Raw genomic sequence first — 21,832 nt, forward strand, 5'->3', positions numbered from 1 at the left:
TATCCGGTGGCCCGCCATTTCAAAGAGCACCACAATAATGACAGCACCCTGTTACGATATTATGCTGTAGACAGCGTTGGCCCATTGAGAAGAGGAGGAGACAGGGAGGGAGCCCTTAGGAGGTTGGAGACCAGATATATACTAGAAATGGATAGCAGAGCCCCGGGGGGGTTGAACTCTACTGAAGACTTTTACACCTGTCTCTGATATTCAAACATGATGAGTTTATTCTCTGCTCTGGTTCTCTCACACCCCTATCAATCAGTCATGAAGTTTACCTTAGTTTGTCCCAAACCAGACATGAGAAAAAAAGAAAATATGATACTTCCAGCTTTCCCAATGTTTGGGGCATGTCTAGTAATGCTTTTGGCCCATTGGAGTACTGTAGCCTAGGCTTAGGCTACAACAATTGTTCAACAAATGCCAAATAGTACTCACAAAAAAAGAAGAAATGGATGGGAAAAAAATCTATCTAAGGCAAAAATATATCAAAAAACTATATTCACACTTTTTTTCACTTCACGATAAAAGCCAGATCTATGTCTAACTAATAATGGCAGCATGCCGCAATGGAGGTAAATGGGAAGGGAGGCTGCGACATTTCTGGACCTCCGGGAAAAGGATGTCTCCTCTCTTCTTCATTTTCTCCAAGTACACAGACTACATGGAAGCTCGTGCATAGTAATTATGAGTCAGGATGCTGCGATCTCTAGCATGATTCAGTGTATTTATGCACTCAAGCATACGGAGTACCTGAGATCTCATCTTGTGTATATAGTGTATATTTAATGTATATATATCAACTATTAATGTTTGTATATATATTTATTACACTTGTGTATATTTTAATATTGTGTTATATATATGATGGTTATTTATTCAAACTCCGTATATTTATATGACACTATTTGCACTTTCCTGACTCTTTGCACATTGCCCATTTTTGCACTAGTCTCTTAAATAGCTTATTGGGATTATCCCGTGAATGAAGCGTTGTAATGTACATTGAAGATAGCACTTTTTTGCACTTTACTTACATTTTGCATAAAGAACATGTATTGATTAAGGGATTATCCCGCAATGTCAGCAATTACAAACGCTATAATGTTGTCTGTGTCTATGAATGAGACCATTCTTTGCATGTGACCATATTCCACCAATGGTTGGACATTTTGATTACGATTTGCACTTTAAATACTGCCCCCTCCCTTGCATGCGTCATGTGACCAAGGCCTCTGTGAAGGCCGAAACGTTATGCTGAGGTGTGCCGCTTTTCTAATTGAATAAAATCACTGCTCACCTGCATTTTGGGTCTCCTCTCTTCATCTGCGCCGAAGGTATCCAGGACTGGGCTCCGGGCGAGAGATAGCAGAGACTGTAGCATATATATATATATATATATATATATATATATATATATATATATATATATATATATTTTTTTTTTTTTTTTTCACTTAAAAAACCATAGGATTCAGACCTTATATAGTTAGGAATTAGCATTTAAAAAACCATTGAAATTGCTCCTATATAGTTAGTTGTACTAACTATATTTCGCGCACCCGCAATCCACTGCTGATGATGTCACATATTACATCATTCATGACATGGTCAGTGACATCACTGATGACATCTCAAATGACATCACAGAAGGCGTTGGGTGGTGCTTGAAGGTTACAACAGCCCGGAGAAAACATTTTGTTTGAATCTGATTGTAATACTTTATTCGATGAACATACATCATAAAAGTACAAACGTACAAACATATAAAACAAATGATCCATAGTACTGCAATTACATCTCATAAAGCAGGAAAAACAGAAATTATTTTAAGAAATTAACTTCCCCTTTCCCGAAATTTACACATTGTTCACCAATCTAGAGCGTAATATCCACGCACCCCCCAAATATTTGGCCACCCCACAAACAATGTACAAAGAAACCGTGTTGGTTGTAATAATACGTAAGGCTGACATACAATCTTTAACCCCCAACTCCCTACATACAGGTTTCAGCCATTTAGTTCTAACAACTTTATACGTTGGGCAAGCAAATAGGAAATGGGGAAGGGTTTCCTCAGGACATTGGCACCCTGGACATTTTAATTCAGTTCCCCCCTTAGAATCCCATTTTCCCACAAAACCATTAAGGGGCAGGGTGCCATACCTTAATTTCAAATATAATGTTCTATGGCTGGCTATTTGGATGAAATCTAGGAACGGTTCTAGCTTCATGTGTGGTTTATGAGCAAGAAAGTTCGTTGTTAGCGTTCCCAAGTTTGAACTGTTATTAATTTTGGACTCAACCCAATCCCAGTACAATTTTTTTACACTTTCTTTTGGGGGTGGATCCTGTGACGCCCAAAACTCCCCCAGTCCTACTGACACTACTAGTTTTTTGAGGTTGTTAAGCCATTTTATTTGTTTGGAAACATTGAGAGTAATTAGCTCATCCAACACTCGAGCGTACCCCCTTAATTCCTCAGTTCTTCTAAGGCGGACCCAAAATAACAAAGGCCGAAGCCGAACTTTGTCCGCAATTGACTTTTTACCCATGTCAAAAAATAGGGGTAACAAGGGTGAGGAAATCGGAAGTGACACTAAATCTCTGATAAACTTATTTTCAGCAATTACCAGTGGCCTAGTGTTTTCTGCCCCCCAAAGTTCGGCGCCATAAACTGCCGAGGATAAAGCCTTCCCTTCGTAGACTATTAGGGCCGGGGCTACCGGACGGCTTATGGAGAGTCGTTGATTTTTTTATTATTGCACCGGACACCCTTTTTAAATTCAGTACCATCTTAGAAATATGGGAGTCCCAAGTCATACGGTTAGACAGTCTCACCCCCAGGTAGTCAAACTCACTCACAACCTCCAAGGGTGAACCACACAGGGTAACATGTACCTTTCTCAACTTACTATTGGGGGTTAAGACCATTAGTTTAGTCTTCAAAGTGTTGACAGTTAACCCACGGTCCTCACAAAATAAAGAGAAACGGTCAAGAAGCGTTTGTAAACCTTTGGGGGTTTTAGACATCAAGAGGGTGTCGTCAGCAAAGAGGAGGGTCGGGGTTTTCTCCCCGGCAAGAATGGGGGCATCTGCCGGAACCTCCCTCAAATGGTCCACCACCCCATTTATAAAGAGGGAGAATAGTGTTGGCGCCATCACACATCCCTGCCGTACCCCCCTGCTGACTGGAACCCTCTCTGTCAGTTGGCCCTGCTTTCCCCAACGTATTCTTGCATAGGTGTTCTCATGCATTTTAATAACTAATTGGAGTAGAGGGCATGGAAACCCCATAGCTTCAAGAATTTCCCATAACTTAGCCCGAGGGATAACATCGAATGCCGTTTTTAGATCAATGAAAGCCAAGTACAGGCAACCCTTGGTGATTAATACTGACTTCCAGTATACGGCACAAAACCGGAAGACTTGGTCCATAGCACCAACATTCCGCCTAAAACCAGCCTGAAAATGCGTGAGGATGTCATTATCCATTAACCAGGTCTCTACTCGGTTTATGATGACCCTACCAACTACCTTCTGGATAGTGTCAATCAGACTAATGGGTCTGTAGTTAGCCGGGTCCTCTCTATCTCCTTTTTTAAAGATTGTAATCACCTCCGCACCTTTCCATGATGCAGGGATTGGGTGGCCTAGCTGGATAAGAGCCAATAAAGTAGCTATATAGTTAGCCCAGAGTGGGGGGTCATGTAGTATAAGATCTCCCGGCAGGCCGTCTGGGCCAGCTGCTTTCCCTGGATACATCTTTAAAATCGCCGCTTTAACTTCTAACTCGGAGAAAGGTAATCCGTTAGTCAACATTTCCGAACCAGATGCAATTTTACTAAACTCCAACAAAGACGGGATGGGAGCCTGAATAACAGGATTACAGTATAGTTTTAAAAAATGGGCATACCATTGCTGATCAGTAATATGATTTACAATTGGGCTACCAGCCCTCCTGTCTAACTTGTTAATCAATTTCCAAAATATAATGGAATTTTTACCACTGGCAGCAGTTTTAAGCTTCTGCCAGTGCTCTTCCTCCCAATTTTTTTTTGCCAAGGCAATGGCACCACGGTATTCTTTCCTTGCTAATCTAACTAACAGTGGATCCTTTAATTTTATTGCTGTGCCAATAGCTTTCCTCTTGGCTTTGCATTCTGCTGTAAACCACGGATTCTCTTTAGACAATCCGTTGGTCACTGCGGGTTTCCTTTGCGGTGTTTTAACAAAATTTGCTCCTACTTTGTCAATGAAAGTTTGGTATTGGTCCAAAAGTTTTTGGCCCATAGGGGGAGTATTACTTCTTACCATTTCGACAAGGTTGGAAGTTTCTATTCGGACCAATTCCCTAATTTTATCGATTTTCCCCTCTTCAAGCTTAACCACCTCCCACCTCAGTTTCCGATTGCAATTGGATGGTTGAACATCCTTTGTGATCATCTCGGGGCCACCTTTGTTGTTAATCCCAATGCCCCAGTCAATTTCCATACAAAGTGGGTTGTGGTCACTGTCAGAGGATTGTTTAACTTCCATATCTTTTAGACTAGCCCAAGAAGGTACATCTAGGAAGATATAATCAATACGTGAAGGGCAGTTAATTCTATTGAAGGTCATTGCTCCTTCACGATCAGAAATTGTCCGACCATTTAATGCCCGTAAGTTATGGTCCAGAGCTAATGCATTCAGCTGTAATGCTCTTGCTGTCCACTTTTTGATAGGCACCAACGTTAACAGTGGAATAGCCTGACTCACGTCTTCGGTATTTGAACCCATGACATCCTCCTCATCCAAAGGTTCAAATGTACAGTTAAAATCTCCCCCCAGCAAGATTCTAGACTTAGGTGGAAGCTCGGACAATTTAACATCTAAAAGCTCAATCGTTGGGGAAATAGAACCACCCGGTGTCCCTCTAGCATATACACAAAACAGATGAACACAGCTCCCATTGGGACTTTTCAGAGAAATATGCAGGATATCGCTTGACAGTGTATTATGTAACATAACAGAATAATTCAAAATCACTTTCACCCAAATAAGCAGGCCGCCAGAGGGGCGCCCTTTGCCTATAGAGACCGCTGGCACAAAGTAGGAAGAATACCCATTTTTATATTGGGGAGACATGCACCATGTTTCCTGAAACATACAAATGTGGAACTTATCAACAAAGTCATTCCATTCTGGGATTTCAAGGTTTTTCCTTAGTCCCGCTATATTCCAAGAGAGAATGTGGATGGACCGAGAGTCAGTGACTATTACCGGAGTTGAGGACAGGGGGCTGCACTCAGATTCAATCGCTCTAATGGGCATATCGATCAAAGAATCTTCTCTATTTTCTCCACCAGTCTGTATTAGGACCCTATCACCTAGGGTGTGGGTTGGAAGTCAATCTACTCCCTCTAAGCTGCTAAAATGATTGAAACATGGAAGAGGGGGGGGGTAATGTTGCTGGCCCGACCAATCTCCCTGAAACTGGCTAGCCCCCTGAGGGTATCTGCCTGTTCTCCTTCGTACGGTACTCCATCCTCTATCTTCCCCTCCATCCCAGAAGTTAGCTTTATGATCACGGAAAGATTCTCTCGATCCCCATCTTGAATTGTTCGGAGCTCTTAACCAACTCCATCTATTGCTACGTTGATCATGAGACATATAAAAGTAAGAGAGCGATTTAACCTGAATAGGCGAGTTAGTGTCACATGGGGATCCGGCACATATGAATTCTACTGTGCGCGGGTCCCCAAATGTCACAACTATACAATCCCCCTGAATGTTTTTGGTCTTCTGGCCCACCCAAGGTGCTCTTTCTAACATAAGCATGTCACTGCGAGTATTTGGCGGTAAAGGATAATTTCTGTCAAGCCAGTAGCATACTTTATTCTTAAGAGCCCAAAATGGTTCAGATGAAGAGGGGGGTAGCTCGGTAACTCCTGTTAAGACAATTACATAAGGGTGAGCATCAGGGGGTAGGTTGATATTCCGTCGTGATTTAATACCTACAGGAGGGGCTGAGGGTGGTTTAGAATCAATTGTATTGGAGGATTTAGTACCTACAGGAGGGGCTGGGGGTGGTTTAGGATCAGTTGTATTGGGAGTTTTAGGGGCAGTAGTTGAGGCAACCTTCCCTATTAAAGGCAAGCTGGTTGACTTAGAGGGAAGGATGTTGGAGCTATTGTTAACAGTCTTGGCAGGGAGGATTTTAGCAGGACGCACATGTGGGGCCGGGACATTCCCTACAGCTGGTAAGGAGGGCAAGGAAGGTATATCACCAACTGAAGCTTGCCCTCCAGTGGTCTTTACTGGAAATGGTATTGGTTTACCTTTTAATTCTAGATTCAAGGCTTTCAGATTATCTTCTATGGCCTTTAATCTAGTTTCCAAAGGGGCCATAAGGGAAGCCATCAGTGTAGCTATAGAGCTCATAAAAATACCTCTCTCGTTTTCCTCCCCATCAGGTTGCTCCACCTGAGAACAATCCTCAAGGAAGTTTTCCAAACTTTGGGTTGAGGCTGTGTCATCGGGAATACCCAATGGTAGGGGGTGAGAAGCACGATGCTCCGCAGTTTTGTCTTCGCTGGTTAATACGAAGCCCACAGTATCGTTTTCTACCTCCAACCCACCAGACAAACAGTTTGGATCTCTAGGGGTTCCCCCCTCAACCAATACGGGTATTAAAACAGTGTTATTCTGTTTCGAACAATGCGAGGATTTGGGTATAGCACCTTCCCTAAGACCTTTAAGTGCGAGTAGAGCATCAGGTTCATTAGGATTATTTGGATGTACTATTAATGAAGTCAAAGAGGCAACTTGGGGGGTTAGTAAGGGAGTATGGTCCTCAAATGCAGTATGACTGGTAGAACCCGGTTGGTTTTCAGAAATGGATTGTGAAGGGTCTAGGAGGCGAATGCATTGGGAACTGTTTGGTGAGGGTGCATGGGCTAAAGGGCCTAACGATGATCTCCTAGCAACCTCGAGATCCCTGGACACTCTTCGTTCCATGAGGGCAATTCCCTCATCTATTAACGAGTGAGTGCGCACAATAAAATTATCCAGGGTTCCCGTCAGTTTGGCGGCGCTAGCAGCAGCCTTACTTCGGGTTTCACGAGTGCACATCCCTGGACCCAAAGGACAGCCCTATAAGAAGTAATGAAAGACACCCTTATTTATAACAATTACCAAACAATCAATAATAATAACCTGGAGATATGGCCCAGACCAGGCTCTACGGGACTCGGAGGGCCACAGAGGGCCCGCCCTTTGCCCGGGCTTAGCCCCGGGCGCTACCGCGCGCTACCGCGCAGCGGGATCCACTAACTCTGATATAGAGCTAGGGGCGGGGGCGTTGCCGGCAGGGAGAGCAGCCACAGGTGTGACAGGCAGGGACTCTTGGGATATTGAGTCCCTGCAGTACTGCTCGCAGCCCTGCCGGTCCCTCAAGACGGTTGCAATCACTCGGTCTTCACAGCCCCAGAAAGTCCAAGAACCAGGAGGGCGCAGCGGGACCCGCGAAGCGGGTCCGGCAAGGTGTGGGTTGTGCAGAAGCAGGCGAGGGTAAAATCTTAAAATCGGCTCCCAGCGTCAGCAAACAACCAGTAAGGCTTCCCAGAGCACACTACCTCCAGCACAGTTTAAGAAGGGGCGGGGGCGTTGCCGGCAGGGAGAGCAGCCACAGGTGTGACAGGCAGGGACTCTTGGGATATTGAGTCCCTGCAGTACTGCTCGCAGCCCTGCCGGTCCCTCAAGACGGTTGCAATCACTCGGTCTTCACAGCCCCAGAAAGTCCAAGAACCAGGAGGGCGCAGCGGGACCCGCGAAGCGGGTCCGGCAAGGTGTGGGTTGTGCAGAAGCAGGCGAGGGTAAAATCTTAAAATCGGCTCCCAGCGTCAGCAAACAACCAGTAAGGCTTCCCAGAGCACACTACCTCCAGCACAGTTTAAGAAGGGGCGGGGGCGTTGCCGGCAGGGAGAGCAGCCACAGGTGTGACAGGCAGGGACTCTTGGGATATTGAGTCCCTGCAGTACTGCTCGCAGCCCTGCCGGTCCCTCAAGACGGTTGCAATCACTCGGTCTTCACAGCCCCAGAAAGTCCAAGAACCAGGAGGGCGCAGCGGGACCCGCGAAGCGGGTCCGGCAAGGTGTGGGTTGTGCAGAAGCAGGCGAGGGTAAAATCTTAAAATCGGCTCCCAGCGTCAGCAAACAACCAGTAAGGCTTCCCAGAGCACACTACCTCCAGCACAGTTTAAGAAGGGGCGGGGGCGTTGCCGGCAGGGAGAGCAGCCACAGGTGTGACAGGCAGGGACTCTTGGGATATTGAGTCCCTGCAGTACTGCTCGCAGCCCTGCCGGTGCCTCAAGACGGTTGCAATCACTCGGTCTTCACAGCCCCAGAAAGTCCAAGAACCAGGAGGGCGCAGCGGGACCCGCGAAGCGGGTCCGGCAAGGTGTGGGTTGTGCAGAAGCAGGCGAGGGTAAAATCTTAAAATCGGCTCCCAGCGTCAGCAAACAACCAGTAAGGCTTCCCAGAGCACACTACCTCCAGCACAGTTTAAGAAGGGGCGGGGGCGTTGCCGGCAGGGAGAGCAGCCACAGGTGTGACAGGCAGGGACTCTTGGGATATTGAGTCCCTGCAGTACTGCTCGCAGCCCTGCCGGTCCCTCAAGACGGTTGCAATCACTCGGTCTTCACAGCCCCAGAAAGTCCAAGAACCAGGAGGGCGCAGCGGGACCCGCGAAGCGGGTCCGGCAAGGTGTGGGTTGTGCAGAAGCAGGCGAGGGTAAAATCTTAAAATCGGCTCCCAGCGTCAGCAAACAACCAGTAAGGCTTTTGTTTGAATCACTGGCAGGGGTTACCGGCATCCAGCCAGAGGGATGTTGGGACATGCAGTTCGATGATGTCCTCCAATGAGAAGGAAGCATTGGACTTTTAAAGCAGAACTGCGTGCAGCGCCAGTACAGGGAGTGAAGGCATCTGAAGAGGGACGACTTCCCGAAACGCGTCATGCCACATAAGAACTGTTGCAATAAATTTACCTGAAGCACTGCCCGCTGAGTCCCTCGTTGTTTCTTCACGGAGGCAATAATTTGTATATATATATATATATTCACTGAAAAAACCATAGGTTTCACACCAGTTATAGTTAGGAATTAGCATTTAAAAAACCTATTAAATTCACTGAAAAAACCATAGGTTTCACACCAGTTATAGTTAGCTGGAAATTTTACTGATATAAAACCATTGAAATTCCCACGTTATAGTTAGTCGGACTCACTATAACTTGCGCGTGCAATGCACTGCTGATGACATCACATATTACATCACTCATGACATGGTCAGTGACATCACTCATGACATCACTGATGACACCATCCAGTGAATATGTGTCTTTCTGAAAAATAAATATTAGTGAGTTATGTTTAAATATTTAAATACATATATTAGTGTTTCACTTTATGTATAAGTGGCTACATGTGTTGATAAGTAGCTACATGCGTATGTATATGGGTTATTTGATATTTTTAGTAGTATCAGTATGAGTGTCTATATGGTTTGGTGGAGGTATTACTTAGCACATAGATGCATGAGTGACTGACTCTTTGTTTGTATGTGTTTTGAAGACAGCATATGTACAGGACTGTATGGGTGGATGAGTGTCTATATGTGTTTGTTAGTGAGTGAATGACTGTCTCACTAGTGTCTTTATCAGTAACTACATATGTTTTAATCTAGTATATATGAATATTGATGTATATAAGTGAGTATATGTGAGAGTAAGAGATTGTAAGAGTTCCTGTTTAAATAAGTATGTGTTTCTATAAGTGATTGTTTAAGAGAATAAATATGTGTAATTTTAAATAGAAGTAAGGTGGAAGTGTGTGTATAACTCTATATTCAAATAAATGGATGTCCAATAGTTTATTTGCACGTGTGAATATGTGTGTGAGTAACTTTTGGATGACTGTCGGTGTGTAACAGGATGTATAGGTGTATCACTTCATATGATCAGTGAGTATATGTATGAGTGACTATATAGAACTGTTGGTGAATGAGTGGATGTGTATATAGATAGTAGAAGTACAGAATTGCTTGTTGTAACTGATATAGGTATGTCCATTTTTTAAAAAATTTCAGTTTCTATTTTTGAATATGTGTCTCAAGGGTTACATTATAGTGAAAGGAGGTCTGTCACTATGTCACAAGGATGGTGTCATGAGTGATGTCACTGACCATGTCATGAGTGATGTAATATGTGATGTCATCAGCAGTGCATTGCACGCGCAAGTTATAGTGAGTCCGACTAACTATAACGTGGGAATTTCAATGGTTTTATATCAGTAAAATTTCCAGCTAACTATAACTGGTGTGAAACCTATGGTTTTTTCAGTGAATTTAATAGGTTTTTTAAATGCTAATTCCTAACTATAACTGGTGTGAAACCTATGGTTTTTTCAGTGAATTTCATAGGTTTTTTAAATGCTAATTCCTAACTATAACTGGTGTGAAACCTTTGGTTTTTTCAGTGAATTTCATAGGTTTTTTAAATGCTAATTCCTAACTATAACTGGTGTGAAACCTATGGTTTTTTCAGTGAATTTCATAGGTTTTTTTAATGCTAATTCCTAACTTTTTATTCATACTCATACCTATGTGTTTTTTAGTGAATTGCTAAAGTATGTTTTTTTAAAAATGAACATTATAATGTATATTGAGATAATATTTTTAATTTAAATATTTTTTTTATATTTCGCTTTCGGTGCGCGCACCGGTGCGCGTACCGTCAGCGCACTAACAAAAAAAAAGAAAAAAAAATGAAGGAGGGACTGTGTAATAGATAGTAAGACAGATAAAAAGTGTAAAAGGAAGTAACTGAGAAAAGAAAAATGAATAAGGGAGCAAAAGAAAGAAGAAATAGGAAGAAGACTAAAGCAGAGGTTAAGGGAGATTGTAAATGGATGTTGAAAGTAAAAGGAAGGACAGTTAAGTATGGGAATGTCAGGTAGTGACGGAATCAGAGGAAAAGAATAGCAGTGATTGAGGGCAAGTAAATATCAGTGAATATAAGTAAAGAGGGGTGAAAGAGGGTACATGTAAGTGAATAAGGGTAACACATGGGGAGTAATAGAGACAAAGAAGAGAGAGAGTAAAAGAAGGACTGTCACAAAGGGACTAAGTGAACCAGTAAAAAAGGTAAGTGAAGGAGTGTGCATAGGCAGAAGTACTGAAAGAAATTGAATGTGGTCGGAAGTAAACATGGAACAAAAGAATAAGTGAGGGAAGCAAAGTAAGGAAATAGGGGTGCGGTAGGGTGACAGAAAAATAGTGAAAATAAAACAAAAGGTGATAACAAAAAAGATTTTGTAAACACACTTACCATATAATCAATGCAAACTTGTATCTATGAAAGATAAAAGAAAAAACACGTTATAATTTCTTAAAAATATATAATAAAATAGAAACAACAGTTCATGAGGTTTAAAAATCTACAAAAGTTTACTAAGAAATGATGCAATAGTGAAGGATACAAAAACAGAAAGAAAGTAATGTAGAAAGAGAAAAAAAAAGGAAAAAGAAATAGAAAGAGAACAAATTCCTAAAGGTAAATAAGATACTAAAAGAATGTAAGATATCAAATCAAAATCAGTAAAGATAAGAAAATAAAAGAAAAATGAGTGAAAAGGAGAGAAGTCTGATTGAGAAACTATAAATAAAAAAGAGGAATAGAAGATGATTGAGAGTGAGTGAAGTAAAGTAACAGAGTGAAGGGATGAAAGGAATGAAGTTAGTATAGAACGATGGATAAAACAGGAGTGAGAGAGTAAGTACACAGAAAGACAAAAGGAAGAACTAAGTGAACTACAGTACAATGGATGCGAAAGAAAAAAAAAGGAGAAAAAGAAAGAGAGGGTTAGGAAACTAAAGCAGTGGTACTGTGAGAATATGAAAAAGATAAAAAGTGGTGGAAGGAACAGAGGAAATGCAGACAGTTCCTATTAGATTAAGAAGTTGTGAATGAATTGCACTAAAGAAACAGCGATGAAAAAAGAGTGTAAATTAGTAAAGAGAGGTAAATAAGGGTGAAAAAGAAAATGAGTATAAGACAATGTGAACACAATATAAATTACACAATGCAAACTACACAATAACTTCTACAATATGTTACATTATTTATTTTTGCTGTTCTCAGAATATATTGAATTTCACTTAAATTAGTGAGATCAAAGTCTTCATCATATAACAGCGGGAAAAAAAAAAAACAATCTAAAAGATTGTGTTTAAAAAAACCCATTCAAACATACATCTCATATAAGTACACTAATCTTTGATTCACTTACTTTTCCGTGAGACCAAATTGCAGATAGTGAAGGTCCTTTTGGTGGAAAAAAGTCTGCTGTGCTCTATAACTTCCATTTCATCGACTTCCTATGAAAAAAGATCTAACAACATCATATGTTACACTTTCCTCACGGCCAATTTGTGTCAGATATATCAGTATTTTTTACTTTGAGATCCACTTAAAGTATCTACATGAGATTGCAGATAGTGAAGGTCCTTTTGGTGAAAAAAAGTCTGCTGTGCTCTATAACTTCGATTTCATCAACTTCTAACAACATCATATCTTACATTTTCCTCACGGCCAATTTGTGTCAGATATATCAGTATTTTTTACTTTGAGATCCACTTAAAGTATCTACATGAGATAAATAATTTCAAATATTAGATTAACTAACTAACTAACTAACTTTTATTAACTATTCCCGTCTTCAAAGGCCAATTCCCTTTACTAAAACTTTGGTTTTAAAAACACTAGATAAGAATTTGTAGAGTCATAAGGCAAACGTTGTTTATAAGTTAAATGAGAATCATTGCAGTAACTCCATCCATTTTCAGATTTTAAGTAGCATGTATAATGTCCTGAGGTGGTCGAAGATCCATCATGATAAATAATAGCTTCAGTTGTAAAGGTCCTTCCAGAAATTGATAACTGAGAAGCCACAAAATTTTTGATAGAAGTTGTCAATTTAGTTCCATCAGGTCTACATCGTTGGAAAACTAAAATAATATACTGCCCATACCTTTGTATAAATAATGTGGACAGCATTGTACAGTTACATTGGGTACACACCATATTATGATCTGCTGCTTTAACTAGATTTTTAAAAGACACTGATTTACAGTCTGGTAAAGTCAAATATATAAATCTTTCAGTGTCTATTGTAGTAGTACTTGATAAACTACAATTGTGGCAGTCATGCTGCCATTGATAAGAAAGACTGAAAAGATTATCTACATCTACACCTTCATCTTCCAAAACACCAAACATATACATTAAAAATTCCTGACAATCCTGCTGAATGTTCTGTGAAAATTTATCTTGACCAGAACACAAATCTAAAATATTTCGAATTTCTGTTACACTTTCTATTTGTGCTGTAACACTGCTACATTTCTGAAACACAGAATTCAATAAACCACACAATCTTTGATCCCGATTTTCAACAATCTGTTCTTGTAAACTTTTAAGAAAAAAAACAACATTAACCACTACATTAGCATAGCAGTTGACACCAGAACTGTTTTCAAACTGAAATCCAACAACATTTTCTCCACAATTCTTTTTCTTCCTGTTTTCAATTACAGTTTTCTCTACTTTTTGTCTTTTTGCAACTACCTCACTACAATTATCCTCATTTCTTCTTTTTCGGCCTACCACACGTTTTTCAAACAGAGGATATTGAGGCAAATGTGGAGCATACTCTCTTCTTAACCTATTGTATTCTTTAACACAATCTAGATCGGCAGAAATCTTTGTCTCATCACACGCAATCAAGTACAATCCTGATAAAGTTCTGACTCGAGATAATGCCACATATGCCATACCCTCTTTAAACACAGATCTTCCAATGTTCACCAATGCACTATCTACACTTAAACCTTGAGATTTATGAATTGTCACTGCATACGCCAAACAAACAGGAAACTGTTTTCGGCGAACATATAAGTCTTTTACAAGTAAAAATCTAGCAGAACAACGACTTATTTGTTGTACTTGTTCAATGCCATCAAATTTTATTTTTAAAAATTCAATTCCATCTCTATTTCTGTAATTCACAAAATCAACAACATAACCCATTGCTCCATTTACCAGACCGCTTTCAACATTTAAATTCCTTCTCAAAATGATACGACAATTTAAACACACATTCAGAGTCTTTTCAAAACCAGCGGTTTTTGAAATACTTTTCTCCAATGAATGCAATTTAGTTTTCAAATTTTCTGACAAAACAATTGTTGCACCCATATGCTCTATTTTATCTATTGCTTCCAGTTTCACAATCTCTTCATTTTCTAAGTCTAACATTTTTTGATTGAAGATGGAACATTCTTGCAGAGTTGGCATCAAACATATCCCAGATTTCTTCTCAGTCATTTTTTTAAAAATATTCTCTGGAAGAATGTTTTCATTTGCATACAAATTTGAAATTAATCGACTATGCAAAGCTTTTTTCCCTTTCTCAGTCATTTTTCCAATTCTTACATCTTGTAGAATATTTTTATAATCTTCATCCTTGGCCTGTCGCATATTTTGAAGCAGTTCAGCATATTTAAAATTTAGCCATATATTAACATTTCCAATGCTTCCAAGGGACTTCCTGGTATCTTCATGCGTGAGCATTTTAAACACTGGTTGTCCTTTTACTGGAGTCAACTGCAATAGATCTCCAAAAACAATAATGTGTTTTCCTCCAAATAACACATCATAGTCTGTTTTAAGAATTTCTTGCATTCTCAAATGCACAAAAGCAAGCATTAGATTTGAGACCATGCTTACTTCATCTATGATAAGAAGTTTCATTTTCTTCAAGACTCTTGAAACTTCAGAACACGCATCTCCAGATAGCTTGTTGTAATGCAATTTATTATCATGTTCAACTGGCAGCATCAATAAACGATGTAGAGTAATCCCTTTAATGTTATGTGCTGCCAGACCAGTTGGAGCAGTTACAACACAAGACAGTGGTGAATCAGTCCTTTTCTGCAGATAACTTGCAACGGCTTTAATTAGAAAACTTTTTCCTGTCCCCGCTTCTCCACTTACATACAGTCGGACAGGGTCAAATAATATACATGAGCACTCTTTTTTCTCATGTCTGAATCCATGTTCAATCTGCTCTGTGACTTCATCATATATCTTTTTCTGCTCAATGTTTAGTTGCGTTACCAAATCTTCTAAGTTAACTCCATCCTCTTGAGCTTGTTCCATAGCTCTTTCCACCTCATCCATGGCAGTGGCAGCTTCATTTTGGATAATTGGTCCTCCTAGTGGATCCTGGCTCAATGAAGTAGAACTCTGACTATCTTGAGAACTGTTTCTAGCTATCTCTTCAGCAATTGTGGTTTCTTGCTCCATTTCTTCATTCAACATTTGCAGATAATTTAGAAAAATAGGACATTCTATGGTATCCTTAGTTGCATTAAAAGAGTCTTCATAACAGAGAAAATCTCCAAGTAGTTCCTCTTCTGTACGCCATGGCTTAAAGAGTTGCAAAAGAGCTAAATAGTAAAATTCTCTTTTGTCTGGAACTTCACAACTCAATTTTCGATGATTAATCAAATGGCCTTTTTTCTGCTTCACTAGACATCCTTCATAGCCAATGAGTGCATATTTTCCATTATTGATATCTTCTGTGATGTTCCTCTTATAACTGTAGTTTTGAAGAACTTCATACAAACATGTGTTCTCAAGGTGAGTACTTCTATTTGGATAGTATGTATCCAACATATTTGTCTTCAAAATATCTGTACTGTTTGGTTCTTTTTCCGCCAAATATTCAATTTCTTGTACAGATTTCAAAACTCGGTTTCGTGTTGCAGCAAGACCAAGACTCACCCAAATGATTGTTCTTGATTTGGCATAGAGACTTGCTGATGATAACCGATCAGAACATTCATATGCTCCAATTTCTCGATGCGACAACATCTTCAGACTGAAACTGTATAATTTCTTGCTTAGACTCTTTTCATGTGAAATGTCCTCCCACATTTCCTTCAGTTCTGTCTTTTCTTTTTTGGTGATGTAAGATGTCACATATCGAGCCACAGCAATAGAGTTGTCAGCAACGAACTGAATATCCATGTTAGCATTCCACATGGACAAAATCACTGGGTTGTAATCGTTGATGTACTTAGATTCTTCATTTCTTTTCAAATTATATGTGTTTTTGGGAGATTTTCTCGTCACAGTATGTCGTAGAGATGACATCAAATTATTTACTCTTCCTTTAGAAATCACTGGTCGAGGAAATGCAAAACGACATTTCGTGTAGTACTTTTCCTTGTTTTTAAATTTTCGACGACAGTACTTTCCACAACGATGAGATTGAAAACGTAAAACTTGTTGCCTTAAATTGTTTTCTTCAGTAGATTTTGGAACAGCACATGTTGAATACTCTTCAATGAAACTCATCACTGTTTCATCTGAATCTGATCCAAATTTGGGTGCATCTTTAATCCACAACAACATATGTATATGAGGAGCACCTCTCGCTTGATATTCCTTCCTCCAAAAGAAATCCAAAACCTCTCCAAGGGGAGGATTTTTTTTGTTGGTAATAAAAGACATCATAGCTTCAAATCTATGATTAAAATATCTGCAAACATTCACTGGATCTAAAGAACACAGTTCTCCTGGTGTTTTCAATTCTATATTTGGTATGTTTTCATTTGCCTCTCGTAGAAATTGAAGTAAATCGTCCCATGCATACTCAGCACAGCTAAGAGTGAGGAACCATGTAGTAGTTCCTAAGTTTCTTAGCATACATTTCAATTCTCCATGACGACGAAACCAATACTCGTTGGTTCCACGTTGACATGCCATGAGATTGATTAGCTGAGATTCCAAAATACTGTCTTGCAGATTAACTTTCTCCATAAAGTCCCTTGCACATACATTTTGCAAATGAGGTCCACTTTTTAATATATGATTAACTGCATAAGAAAGCCCAGACAAATCACTTTCAAACAGTAGATGAAATAAATATGGAATGCATTGACGAAACCTTGGATCTTCTGCATATAATCTTAGAGTCCGGTATTCAGCTGCAGGAATTTGAACTGGTCGATCATCATATCGTCCACCACAACCTGTTGGAAATAATTGTGGAAAACAACGAGCTTCCAAACTTTCTTCCCATACACTAATGGGACTTCCTTTTGCTGCCTTCATTTGAAACAAGTCAATTGCATTTCCCATTACTTCTTTGGAATGCAAAGGATGAACAGTATAATGTTCATATATTTCTTCAGTTCTAGACACATCAACTTTTTCAATTTGACCAACTGAAGAATCACTATCTTCTTCTGTAGCTGTTTCCTCTACTCCAACACTTACATGTTTGTAGTACTCATTGTTTTTAACTAAATACAACGTTGCCTTCTTGACTTTTTTAACATCCACTAAATCTTGCCAAATTTTCTTACTCTTTGTTGGAACCCCATTAACTAGAATAACTAAAGGATCTTCTTCTACTCTTTCTACACCAATTGTATTAATATTTTTCTTTACATCTAGAGGCAAATAAACAACTCTTCCCTTTAATCCTCTCAGTAAATCTGATGGAGGCAATTTCCCTGTCTTAGGCTCCATGCGTACAATAGCCTGAAAAGGATGGACACATTGAATCAAAATAGATTCATAAGTATTTAGATCCATCAATTCAGAAGGAATATCTATCAACTGAAGATTATTATAAACTGCTCTTGCAGGCATTCTATTTTCATTTAATTTTTTCAAACAATAAGTGCAAATACGCTGATCCAAACTCAAATCAAAAGAATTCTCCACCAACAAATAACTTACAAAATCCTCCCATTCACTATTATTTTCCAATTCACTTTTTGCATATAAATCAACTAACCTAGTCTGAATTTTATAATGAGTCCGTCGACAACACACACAAGTTACATTAGGCCTCTCACTTGATTTCACCTTAAACTTGATAATTTCCTCATCAAACTTTTCAATACTTGAAATTTGTCCATTATCTTCTGCATTACCATCCATTACTATATCTATTTCTACACTGTCCTCTTTGTTCCCAAAATAACAAAACTCAATTTCTTCACAAATAGTCTTCACATCCACTTCAGATCCATGCAAAAGAGCACTATTTAACTGTTTAAGCTTAAGTGCAGGACTTTTTGCATAATACAACTTCCTCACTAATTTCCTTACGTTATTATGATGCACTGCTAACATCCTAAAATGATGAAAAACACTCCGACAAACTTTTCTAGAAAGACATGCTAGTGAATGCCCTTGCAAACCTGTGCTTTCTCTCACTCTGCAAGGATCTAACTCTTGCAGGATCTTCATTTTTTGTTTGAGACTTTTTTTACTATATGTACGTAAGAAATTTCGAAGCAAATCAATTGATTCCTGTCGCACACTACAAATACTACTGCATTTCCATGTGTACACTGGACCCTTAGTACGTCTCCCTAAAACTTCATCAGCTAACACCTCTTCTGCATCTCTAGATACAAGTTTCTCTTTTTCCATCACACAACTATCTTTCACCTCATATGCACGACCACTGGTGTCAACTGCATGCACCAAATCATTTTCCTGAAAGTAACTCTCCTCATTAAAAAAAGGCTCAGAACTTGAACTATGCATCCATTCACCAGAAAATACTTCACAAAAATTACTCCGATTAATAATTCTTTTCCATCTACTGTTCGATTTGAAAACATCCATTGCCTTATTAAGTATCCTAATTCTATTGATTATTAAAATAAATAATTTTTTCTTAACTTCAAAAGCCTGATCAACAATCTTTTCTACACTTTTCTTTTTCTTGTAAAAAGCAGCTTTTAGTTTACTTTTCTTTTCATTTTTTAGCAAATTTAAAACTACCCTATTGCGAAACATTCGCCTACGAATGTCCCTAAAAACATTTACCCTTCTATTGCTAACCATTCTCTTCTCTCCTGGTCCAATGGAAACATTTTTTGTGGGCTTCTCTTTCCTTTTTAGATTTGTTGACTTTTTCTGTATATTCACATTAGCAATTTCATTTTTTTTCCTACGACATATGTTGCGAAGAAAAGACTTAATTGGCTTACCAGAAGCTTTTCTGGTGTTTTTTGAAGTAGTTGTTGAAGAGGATTCCATAAACTCTGTTGTTGATGTTCTCCTTTTCCGTATGGTATTTTTGATATTTCTTTGCCTTGAAGGCATTTTTGCTTCCTTTTCAGAAGTTGATTTGAATCTGTTGTTCTGTTAAAAAAACACATGAAAGACCACTATTAGCAAACAACAAAGTAATGTTAAAAAGCAAACAATATAAACAATAAATTGCAACATATTTAAGTTTATACAATAGCAACTCATGGCTTTATTTTTAAAGGCCTTGCGCCACCAGTGCGTCACTTATTACCCATGTTTAAAGTCAAGCATCAGCTGCACATGGCATTCATAAATAAGGGCCAAATGCAAATACCAATCAATTGCACCCAAAAATCGATTTTTCAATAACATGTAAGAAACACTGCGCAAAACCTAAGTACAACCACTCAATATCATCAAACAAAGTCAGGGTCTGATTTATAAAGGCCTTGCGCCACCAGTGCGTCACTTATTACCCATGTTTAGAGTCATGCATCGGCTGCACATGGCAATCAAAAATAAGGGCAAAATACATATACCAATCAATTGCACCCAAAAATCGATTTTTGAATAACATGTGAGAAACACTGCGCAGAACCTATGTACAACCAATCAATATCATCAAACAAAGTCAGGGCCTTATTTATGAAAGCCTTGCGCCACCAGTGCGTCACGTATTACCCATGTTTAAAGTCATGCATCAGCTGCACATGGCAATCATAAATTAGGGCAAAATACATATACCAATCAATTGCACCCAAAAATCGATTTTTGAATAACATGTAAGAAACACTGCGCAGAACCTATGTACAACCAATCAATATCATCAAACAAAGTCAGGGCCTTATTTATGAAAGCCTTGCGCCACCAGTGCGTCACTTATTACCCATGTTTAAAGTCATGCATCAGCTGCACATGGCAATCATAAATAAGGGCCAAATACATATACCAATCAATTGCACCCAAAAATCGATTTTTCAATAACATGTAAGAAACACTGCGCAAAACCTAAGTACAACCACTCAATATCATCAAACAAAGTCAGGGCCTTATTTATGAAAGCCTTGCGCCAACAGTGCGTCACGTATTACCCATGTTTAAAGTCATGCATCAGCTGCACATGGCAATCATAAATAAGGGCCAAATACATATACCAATCAATTGCACCCAAAAATCGATTTTTGAATAACATGTAAGAAACACTGCGCAGAACCTATGTACAACCAATCAATATCATCAAACAAAGTCAGGGCCTTATTTATGAAAGCCTTGCGCCACCAGTGCGTCACTTATTACCCATGTTTAAAGTCATGCATCAGCTGCACATGGCAATCATAAATAAGGGCCAAATACATATACCAATCAATTGCACCCAAAAATCGATTTTTCAATAACATGTAAGAAACACTGTGCAGAACCTATGTACAACCAATCAATATCATCAAACAAAGTCAGAGCCTTATTTATGAAAGCCTTGCGCCACCAGTGCGTCACTTATTACCCATGTTTAAAGTCATGCATCAGCTGCACATGGCAATCATAAATAAGGGCCAAATACATATACCAATCAATTGCACCCAAAAATCGATTTTTCAATAACATGTAAGAAACACGGCGCAGAACCTAAGTACAACCACTCAATATCATCAAACAAAGTCAGGGCCTTATTTATGAAAGCCTTGCGCCAACAGTGCGTCACGTATTACCCATGTTTAAAGTCATGCATCAGCTGCACATGGCAATCATAAATAAGGGCCAAATACATATACCAATCAATTGCACCCAAAAATCGATTTTTGAATAACATGTAAGGAACACTGCACAGAACCTAAGTACAACCAATCAATATCATCAAACAAAGTCAGGGCCTGATTTATGAAAGCCTTGCGCCACCAGTGCGTCACTTATTACCCATGTTTAAAGTCATGCATCAGCTGCACATGGCAATCATAAATAAGGGCCAAATACATATACCAATCAATTGCACCCAAAAATCGATTTTTGAATAACATGTAAGAAACACTGCGCAGAACCTATGTACAACCAATCAATATCATCAAACAAAGTCAGGGCCTTATTTATGAAAGCCTTGCGCCACCAGTGCGTCACTTATTATCCATGTTTAAAGTCATGCATCAGCTGCACATGGCAATCATAAATAAGGGCCAAATACATATACCAATCAATTGCACCCAAAAATCGATTTTTCAATAACATGTAAGAAACACGGCGCAGAACCTAAGTACAACCACTCAATATCATCAAACAAAGTCAGGGCCTTATTTATGAAAGCCTTGCGCCACCAGTGGGTCACTTATTACCCATGTTTAAAATCATGCATCAGTTGCACATGGCAATCATAAATAAGGGCCAAATACATATACCAATCAATTGCACCCAAAAATCGATTTTTCAATAACATGTAAGAAACACGGCGCTGAACCTAAGTACAACCACTCAATATCATCAAACAAAGTCAGGGCCTTATTTATGAAAGCCTTGCGCCACCAGTGCGTCACTTATTACCCATGTTTAAAGTCATGCATCAGTTGCACATGGCAATCATAAATTAGGGCAAAATACATATACCAATCAATTGCACCCAAAAATCGATTTTTCAATAACATGTAAGAAACACGGCGCAGAACCTAAGTACAACCAATCAATAT

The 21,832-nt window shown here is 39.3% G+C and overlaps 1 long non-coding RNA gene and 1 pseudogene across 1 annotated transcript; one reads left to right on the forward strand and one right to left on the reverse strand.

Annotated features, from left to right (window-relative positions):
• The window catches only part of LOC147748242 (aquaporin-2-like), a 129,526-nt pseudogene that overhangs the window by 47,050 nt on the left and 60,644 nt on the right, over positions 1 to 21,832 (forward strand).
• On the reverse strand, positions 11,368 to 19,145 carry LOC147748243 (uncharacterized). Its single transcript, XR_015309166.1, has 3 exons — positions 19,121 to 19,145; positions 12,328 to 12,429; positions 11,368 to 11,390 (listed from the first exon to the last, which is right to left on the reverse strand). It is a non-coding gene; the product is annotated as an uncharacterized LOC147748243 (long non-coding RNA).

The sequence above is a fragment of the Lissotriton vulgaris genome, chromosome 1_1 (genome assembly GCF_964263255.1).
Source record: "Lissotriton vulgaris chromosome 1_1, aLisVul1.2, whole genome shotgun sequence".
Classification (NCBI taxonomy): domain Eukaryota; kingdom Metazoa; phylum Chordata; class Amphibia; order Caudata; family Salamandridae; genus Lissotriton; species Lissotriton vulgaris.